This window comes from Lissotriton helveticus, chromosome 10, assembly GCF_964261635.1.
Source record: "Lissotriton helveticus chromosome 10, aLisHel1.1, whole genome shotgun sequence".
NCBI classification, from domain to species: domain Eukaryota; kingdom Metazoa; phylum Chordata; class Amphibia; order Caudata; family Salamandridae; genus Lissotriton; species Lissotriton helveticus.
This window is the reverse complement of record NC_136071.1, coordinates 183,689,596-183,697,719: the sequence shown is the minus strand read 5'-3', so window position 1 is coordinate 183,697,719 and position 8,124 is coordinate 183,689,596.

Below are 8,124 nucleotides of genomic sequence, written 5' to 3'. Positions count from 1 at the left end.
GAACCCATTTCTACCGGCCACCAGAGGTCTGCGACCGGGAGTTGATTTATACCGATAAAACATCACTTCCGTTTTATCGGCATTAAGTTTGAGTTTGTTGTTATTCATGCAGTTGGCAATATCTTTAATACAGCCCTTAAAGCTCTTGAAAGAATCTTCCGACTGTCCATTAAAAGGAAATACTAGCTGGGTGTCGTCGGCGTAGGAAATCGCCTACACACCCCAGTTGGCTATCAGAGAGAATAAAGGGGCCAAATAGATGTTGAACAGCAGAGGGCTTAGGGCCGACCCCTGTGGCACTCCACACCATAAGTACTTGCGGTCGGACCGATACGGTTGTAACGCCACCTTTTAGGGTGTCTCAGAACGGCCACCAGTCAATAGAAGCTGACGCTTCCCAGACTCCAGGTCTGGAGTAAAATCTGGAAAATCTGAGGAACAATCCATGAGAGTGATTTCATCCACCACACCATTCTTTTCCAGATTACCACATAACTGAAAATCAGGCCTTTGGTGGTTTATCCAGAACCATACACTGAGATCCAGTAGGAAACCTCTTATTTAGAGCTCACATCTACGCATCTTTGCAAAGTAAATCATTGAGCCTCTAGGCGATGTGCCATGATGGGGAGGGATTCTCTTCAGGATGAGAAGAAAGTTTAGAAGCTTTGTCAATTTATTTTTTTCAAACTGTAAAATAAGGAAATAATTAAGAGCAAACAGCACTGACAATTGTCTATGTGTCTGATCCACCTTGACAACGACTCCACCTGCTCCTTAAGCAGCTGGGACGATTTACGTTTTTAAGCCGGGGAAATTGAACAAGTGGCGGTATGTTCATAAAATTCTCCTCAAAATGGAACCAGATGTGCATTTTCATATGTCTGCTCCCAGCTGTTGCCTTCATATTGGAAGGTATTGCTTTCCTCCAAGAAATAAAACAAAGCTTGGACTTGATCCTAATTGGACTAAGAACAAAAATGGCTGACGCGGTTAAAATTCTGGAAGGCCCCTGGCGTCCAAATAGGATCAGGAAGAAATTATATTTATTCTATGCCAGTGATTACACTCCCAGGATCAATAAGGCGCAAGAACATCTTTCATCTTCATATTTAGTCACATGAATAGAACAAGATGGCCGATCCTGGAGGTCTAGTCATGTTCTGGATCTGCCAGCTAATGTCCGCCAGTGAATCCCTTTGGCTGATGACGCACAGGCTTCTTAGGATATGGTGCAACTGCAGTGTCTGACATCGTTACACTGAAGGCTTGCATGGGTGAGTGTGGTAAGACAAAAACATTTGTGGAATGCACAAAAAAGCTTGCATCTGCCAAGTACCTTCAAAAAGAGCTCTGGGCAGCCCAGCAGGAGCTGAGCAAACATGCTGGTCACCCCATACAGTTGTGCATTTTGTGTTTTGAGTTTACAGACACCCGTACCCTTGCTAAGATAACATTAATACTTTCCTAAACTCACCAAGACTTCTGTACATTTCACCATTAGGAGCAATTGCCCTCAATTCAGGGTTAATGCATGTTAACTGACCACCCTGCATTGTTCTACATTAGCCGAACGCAGTGGTTAATTTGTAAAACAATGAGTGCCGGGGCTCTCGTCAGGAGGCTGCTTGTATACGTCCATTTCTCCTGTTAGTGCAGCCTAAAAGAGAACCAGTCACTAACCATGAAAGTGGGTAGAGGATATGGCATAATTGCCAGAGCTGCCTAATTCGGAGCTGGGGAACCAGGTTTGAGTCTTGGCTCAACATCGTGTGATTCTAGGCAAACCACTTAATCTCCCCATGCCTCCCATAAATGAATGTGGGCCCGATTCACAGAATGAATTTATGACTCAATCCTAAACTTACTACTATTTTGGTATTCACAGAATGAACTTACTACTTTTGGTATTCACAGAAGTTAGGATTTTGTCTTAAGTTTGTCTTAAGACAGACTTAAGACAGACTTAAGACAAAATCCTACTTTCTGTGAATACCATAAGTAGTAAGTGCAGTCTGTGAAAACCAAAATAGTAGTAAGTTTAGGATTGAGTCTTAAATTCATTCTGTGAATCGGGCCCAGAGTCCCTAACTGGTGCTCATGAAAAGTGCTGGTGCGGATGATTAAGTGCCGGTGCTGAGCACTGGAAACCATGGGCTCAAATTGAGCACTGGCTGAAAGTGAGGGTGCGTTAGCACAGGTAAGGGCATTTAATACCTGTAAAACCTTATACAGTTTCAAGGCAGTGCGCCTTTTTCCATTCATCTCCTCCCAACCTCATACTCGAATTCAGACTCTCACATATATCTGATTTTTGTCTCTGTTAGACACTTTTGTTCACCCTAATAATGCTTATTGTGCTAGCAAATGACATGAGCTAATGTCCACTTTGTATATATGCTAATTGGGTGAACTGGTCTTTGCATTGTAGAAGGGGCTAACGTACTGTGACTTTGCATGAGTAGACCCTCTGAACAAGTCAGAAGTGACCCCCGCCACTTTTTTAGCAGATGTCCTGCATCCACTAAACTCTAAATAATCCTCTTAGTCTTACCTTAGTGGTGATTCATGAAAATTTTGAAAATATGTATTTCCCATAATGTTGATCAGAGATAAGTGCTTCTGAGATTGTGTGAAAGCGTGGACCTGGTTCCCTTTTGTTTGGTTTAAGAACACTCATTTATTTATTTAAAGAGTTTTATATAGCGCAAACTAGACCCAAGGCATCGGGTATCAGAGCGCTTTACATGAGCACCAGTTTCGTTACAGATAAACACAGTAATTTTGTTTTGATAGGCACGGGGAGATTAAGTGATTTGCCCAGAATCATAGGGTGTGCAGCGTCGTTGCCGAGACTCGACCCCGGTTCCCCAGATTCAAGGTTGACCGCTCTAGCCGTAAGGCTACATCTAACTCAACCTTAGAGATATCTTCCACACTTTTGATAAAGGTAATGGACAGTCTTTGACAGCAGAAATAAAGGATACCTTAATATGAACAGAACTCCGAACCCCACTTTTGTAGCACCACAACATTTTGATCACCCAGATTTATTATGGAAGTTCTTCTGCTCCATCACTCTTGTTCTTGCGATAAAGACAATCTCTTCAACATCAGGCCCACGTTAGTTTAGCAGAGTAATACAATAAGTAACTGGGACTCCTCAATAACTGTGTTCTAGATCAGGGGAAAAGTTAAAGAGTTTTATTACAAAACCTCAATGAAAGCAGCAAAGAGAAATGCTAAATATATGTCAGAAAGGCTAAAATACAGAATATGTGGTCAGATATCAGAATGATTCTAAGTTCCGATAAATAGCAAAATCTTAAGAAAAAAGGACAGTGCCGTTAGCGGAAAGGAAGGTCATCAAACATAATCTGGCTCGCCCCCAAAATCAAGGGGTTCTTATACATAAATTCTGCTTTTCTTTTGAAATGAGTAAAACCACAGATTCAGCATGGAGTGATCCAATGTATCCTTCCTTTAGAAAAATCTGAGAAATCAATGCAATAACATTACGCGTTAGCACCAACCCATTCTTCTAAGAAAGCACTGAGAAGCCTCAGCAACACATCCTCATAGGAAGTTCAACTAAATGGAACATTAATAACACAATTAGCCATACACCAGCCCAATAGTGCTGGGCCACATCAGAAATACAGTGGAAAAGACCTAGGACTTAATGTACTTTTGCAACACGGAGGAAAGTAAGTTCGCAATTCATGCACTCTAAGGAAAATAACCAGTAATGTCACAGTCCCCCAGATGCATCAAGAACCCATTTTGCTATTCCATAATAGCGAAAAATAACGATTCGCTATTAAGGAATAGCAAAATGCAATGCATAAGAAATCACAAAAAAATAGCGATTTCTTAAGATTCCTTAATTGCAACTCGCAAATTGCGAGTCGCAATTAAGGAATACCTCCCCATTCATTCCTATGGGCCTAAAGGCCCATAGGAATGAATGGGAAGACATTCTCAATTTGCGAATCGCAATTAGCGAATCACAAATTGAAAATGCAGTTTCAAGGGTGCAGGGGTGTCCAAAGGACATCCTGTTGCACCCCTGAAATTGATCTGTGCACATATGTTGCGCGATGTGTGTGCGCAACATGAAACTTTGAAAAATGCACTTTAGTGCATTTTTTAACGTTTTTGCAAATTGCCATGAAGTTTAACTTCATGGTAATTTGCCAGCCCTATTAGCGAATCGCTATTTTTAAAACTTTAATGCATTGCATTTAAGGAATCTCAATTTGAGATTCCTTAAATGCAAGTAATCGCAATGTTGCGATTTCTTAATTTGCGATTTTTGCATTTGGGATGATGCATCACAAATGCAAAAATACCGGTAGCAAAGGGCGAGCGGATTTTACCTTGATGAATCTATGCCAGTGTCTCTTGCTCTGGGAGGGCCATGGAGAGAGAAGGCATGTAGGGGGACTTGATGGGATGGGGAATGAGCAGAAGCAGTTTGAGCAGCATCAGACAGCATCCATATTAACAAATATGGTGAATTTATGAAAATGGGTCACAAATAAACTACATTACTAAACACACTTCTAAAAGATATACCAAAATTGCTTTAAGGGCTATGTTGATAATTAATCTGTTTCTACTAAAATCCATCATAAAAATCATTATTCAAAGTTATTTTTTCACTCAAAATTGTGCATTAAAAGAACTTCAACATTTTCATTATGTATATCTTTTATTGTAATGAAGAATAGAAAAACATTTGTGTTACTATTTTGTCTTATGTATACATTATATAAACAGACATACGTTACGGAAAGGTAACAAATATCCTTGCATTACCCTTGCCCTAATCTTTTTAACTCGTCATTATAATGTAAAGTGTCTGCACCAAACTCTTAAACTCCAAGCCATTTGTTGGCACGGACAAAGAGGTCACAACATTCTTGATTCTTTACATACTAGTACGTTACACAAATTAGAAAATGCTGAAAATTGGGAAAAACAGAAATAAACTCCTCAAATATCCGGGTTCCAGGAACCTCGAGCTAATGCAGTAGGCTGGCAGAGTTCACAGCGGCCATCTTCTGATAATGTGCATTAACAGGGAATTCCTTTGTCTTGTTTTCTAATTACATTAATAGTATGATTACCGTATTCTAATGGAGCTTGAGGATTCTGCACTCTGGAATCGCTTCTGCGGTAAATATCAGCAGTGCTTAATTTGTTAGAAAATAAGTGGCGGAGCCACGGTTATTCATAGGAATGCGCCACTGGTGCTTCTGAATGCAGAGGTTGCTGCATAGTGTTGGTTGTCCCTCGTGCCTCTTTCTTGCACCGCCCTACACTTCCTGCCTCTATATCTCATTCTTGTAGAATCCTTTTCGTTCCTCTTTCTCCCATTTTCATTGTTTTCATATCTATTTCCTCTTCTTTCTTTCGCCTGTTTCTGTCTTTTTCGCTCTTGCTCTGGGTCAAAGTCTGATGACCCCCAAAAATGAGTGCCGGTGCCCACCACCTGCAAGCACCGGCACAAATTAAGCACTGGATATTAACATAGCCCAGCAGAGGCATGTTAGGGCATGTGCCCTTTGTTGGAGAACATGTGTATACAACAGAGTTCTAGCAGTGGGTCCATGAAAATATGGCGGGGGTGAACCTTTGAAAGCAGACATGAATGCACTGTCTTCTGAAGACGCCTATAAGATCCTGTAGATGGCAATGGGCATCATAATTTTCTTTCGGCTAGGTAATTTTTTAGAGGTGGCATATCCTCTGCATATTGATCACTGGCATAAGCACCCTCTCAGAGGCACTACCTGGCATTGCAAGGTCTGACTCTCGTTGGCTCTGGAACTCATATATAGTGCCTTGAAGTTTTTTTCGCCTCAACTGGCAGACATCAGGCTTCAGTGTGGATCTAGCCTAATGTCTGAAAAGGGTGAGCACCCTTACTGTATTGTTTTGTATTCAGTTAGCAAAGGTGATAATTGTTTTTCAGGGCTACAGGCAAAATCATGTTGTCTGCTGGAAGGCTTGTAACTGGTAAATAGGTAATTGCTTTAGCCTTGTAGTAATTTAGTTCCACCACTGGGTGGAGCCCTAAGTCTGTTGCCTTTACTTGTGTTATGAAGGTGCTGACCCTGAATGCAGTTTCCCAATATGTTATCAGTAGGCTCTAGGTGAGGGCACCAGAATAGTTCAGCTAGGAGAGATCAACATGAAGGCAGTGGTTTAGATGTTTAAAGATAACAGGAATGGGTTTGAGGTCTCAAGTAGATGATGTAGCTGCTGATGGTTCAGTCTTTTTCTTAGGGGAAGCTCCTCTGCTCTTAAAAATGGTAACCATCAAATCCTCTTGTTCAAAGGGAAGAAGCAGTCCTTATTTCATCTGTCCAGATTTTGGTCTATGGCTGTTCTGTGTTACAAAGACTATACTGAAGAAGGATGCTTTCTGCCAGAGACGGCTGACATGATGGTTGATAATGACATTGGTGTTTGGACGTCAATGGCATATTACTGAATCGTTAAATTGGGGTTATTCAGAGAAAGAAGTTGAATGCCATGAAAGCAATGATGAACTATGAGAGACACCTCAATATTAGGAAGTCCAGGGCCTCTGCCAATCCAAGGAACTGCTTGCCCTTTTATGTCAAGCCAGGAGAGGAAATGTGAGCTCAGAAATGATCTGATGTTGAGGTCCAGGACACTCAGTTTTGTGGAGAAAGTGAGAAAGATCACACTGACCCTCCTCAGCAATCCCCGGTGATACTGAGGGGTAGATTTACTGAGATTTTATGCAGTGTTTGCATCACTAATCTGTACAAAATCTGTTTTTCTGATTTACATTATAGCTCTAAACTTGTTTAGCCCTGGAAATAACTTGAAAGTAATGCAAAGTAGCGCATAGCACTATTTTAATTACTTAGTGCCAAGGAGGCGTACCATGGGTGGGGCATGGGCTTTCTCATGCAACCACTCAAGGTTTCTGATGCGAAACCCTATTTACTAAATAAAGTAGCCCGGGTTTAGCATCAGAAAACTGCCCCCTTTTGAAGTAGTTCAAAAGGGGGTGGTGATGGACGGAGCATCTGAACCAATCAAACACTCACACCCAGTCAAAAGATCTGGGTTTAATCCATCACCGTTCTTTAGCCCACTCTGCCACCCCAGTTCAGACATGGCCATATGCAAATCAGTCTGACCCTGTGCCTCATGGGAACAGTCCAGCCCGAACTGCCAAGCCATGCCTTCCCTGGACCGGAAGCAAGCTTTTTAGGACCGGTTTCTGGCATTTAAGCCGTCTTCAGCCAGGCTTGCTTGAATCCAGTGGCAAAGTGAGCAAGGGACTCACGTCTGAGCATACCGTGCCAACTATTTGTACCCTTTTGAAGTAAGCGCAACAAAGGAGAAATGCTTTTATTTCTTCTTCTTTTTCCGACTTTGTACATGTGCTGCACTTTACAGCACACATACAATGAGGGATAATGGTTAAAGTCAGTCTATGCATAGTATTTTGTACTGGAAGGGTACCCTTCCAGTACAAAACCTCCCCTGACTTGAAAGCCCTGAACTGGCTGCCTTTTGAAGCCAGAATACATTTGAAAATCGCCTGCATGACACTCAAGGCTGTACACCTGAGCTCTCCCGGATACCTCACTCAGAAGCTGTCAATCTCTGGCGGCTCTAGATACACTAGAGGCACAAACATTCTACTGCTAAAACCTCGAAGATTCAGGAAGGAAAAAACGTATAAGCGCTCTTTCTTAGGAATGGCACCCAGGATCTGGAACTCACTCCCTCCTGAAACAAGGCTCATCTCCTCAGTCATACTTTTTAAGAAAGAAGTAAAAGCTCTTCTCATGGCCAAATACAATTGAGCTTTCAACTTGGATCTGTAAAGTATCTGCACCGATCTATATTACACAGCTCGATCACGACTACTATGTGTTTTTCCTGTATTATTCTGCTAGATCCTTTGAATATGTGCTGTACCTCTATTATTGTTTCACTTACCTGACTATTTACTTGCATTATTGATGTACCTGTACTATTATGCTCCCTCACGTTTTTCATTCTCCTGTTTGGTATTCCCTGCTTTGTAAAGCGCTCTGATATCTGCAAAGATCTTGTTCGCGCTATATA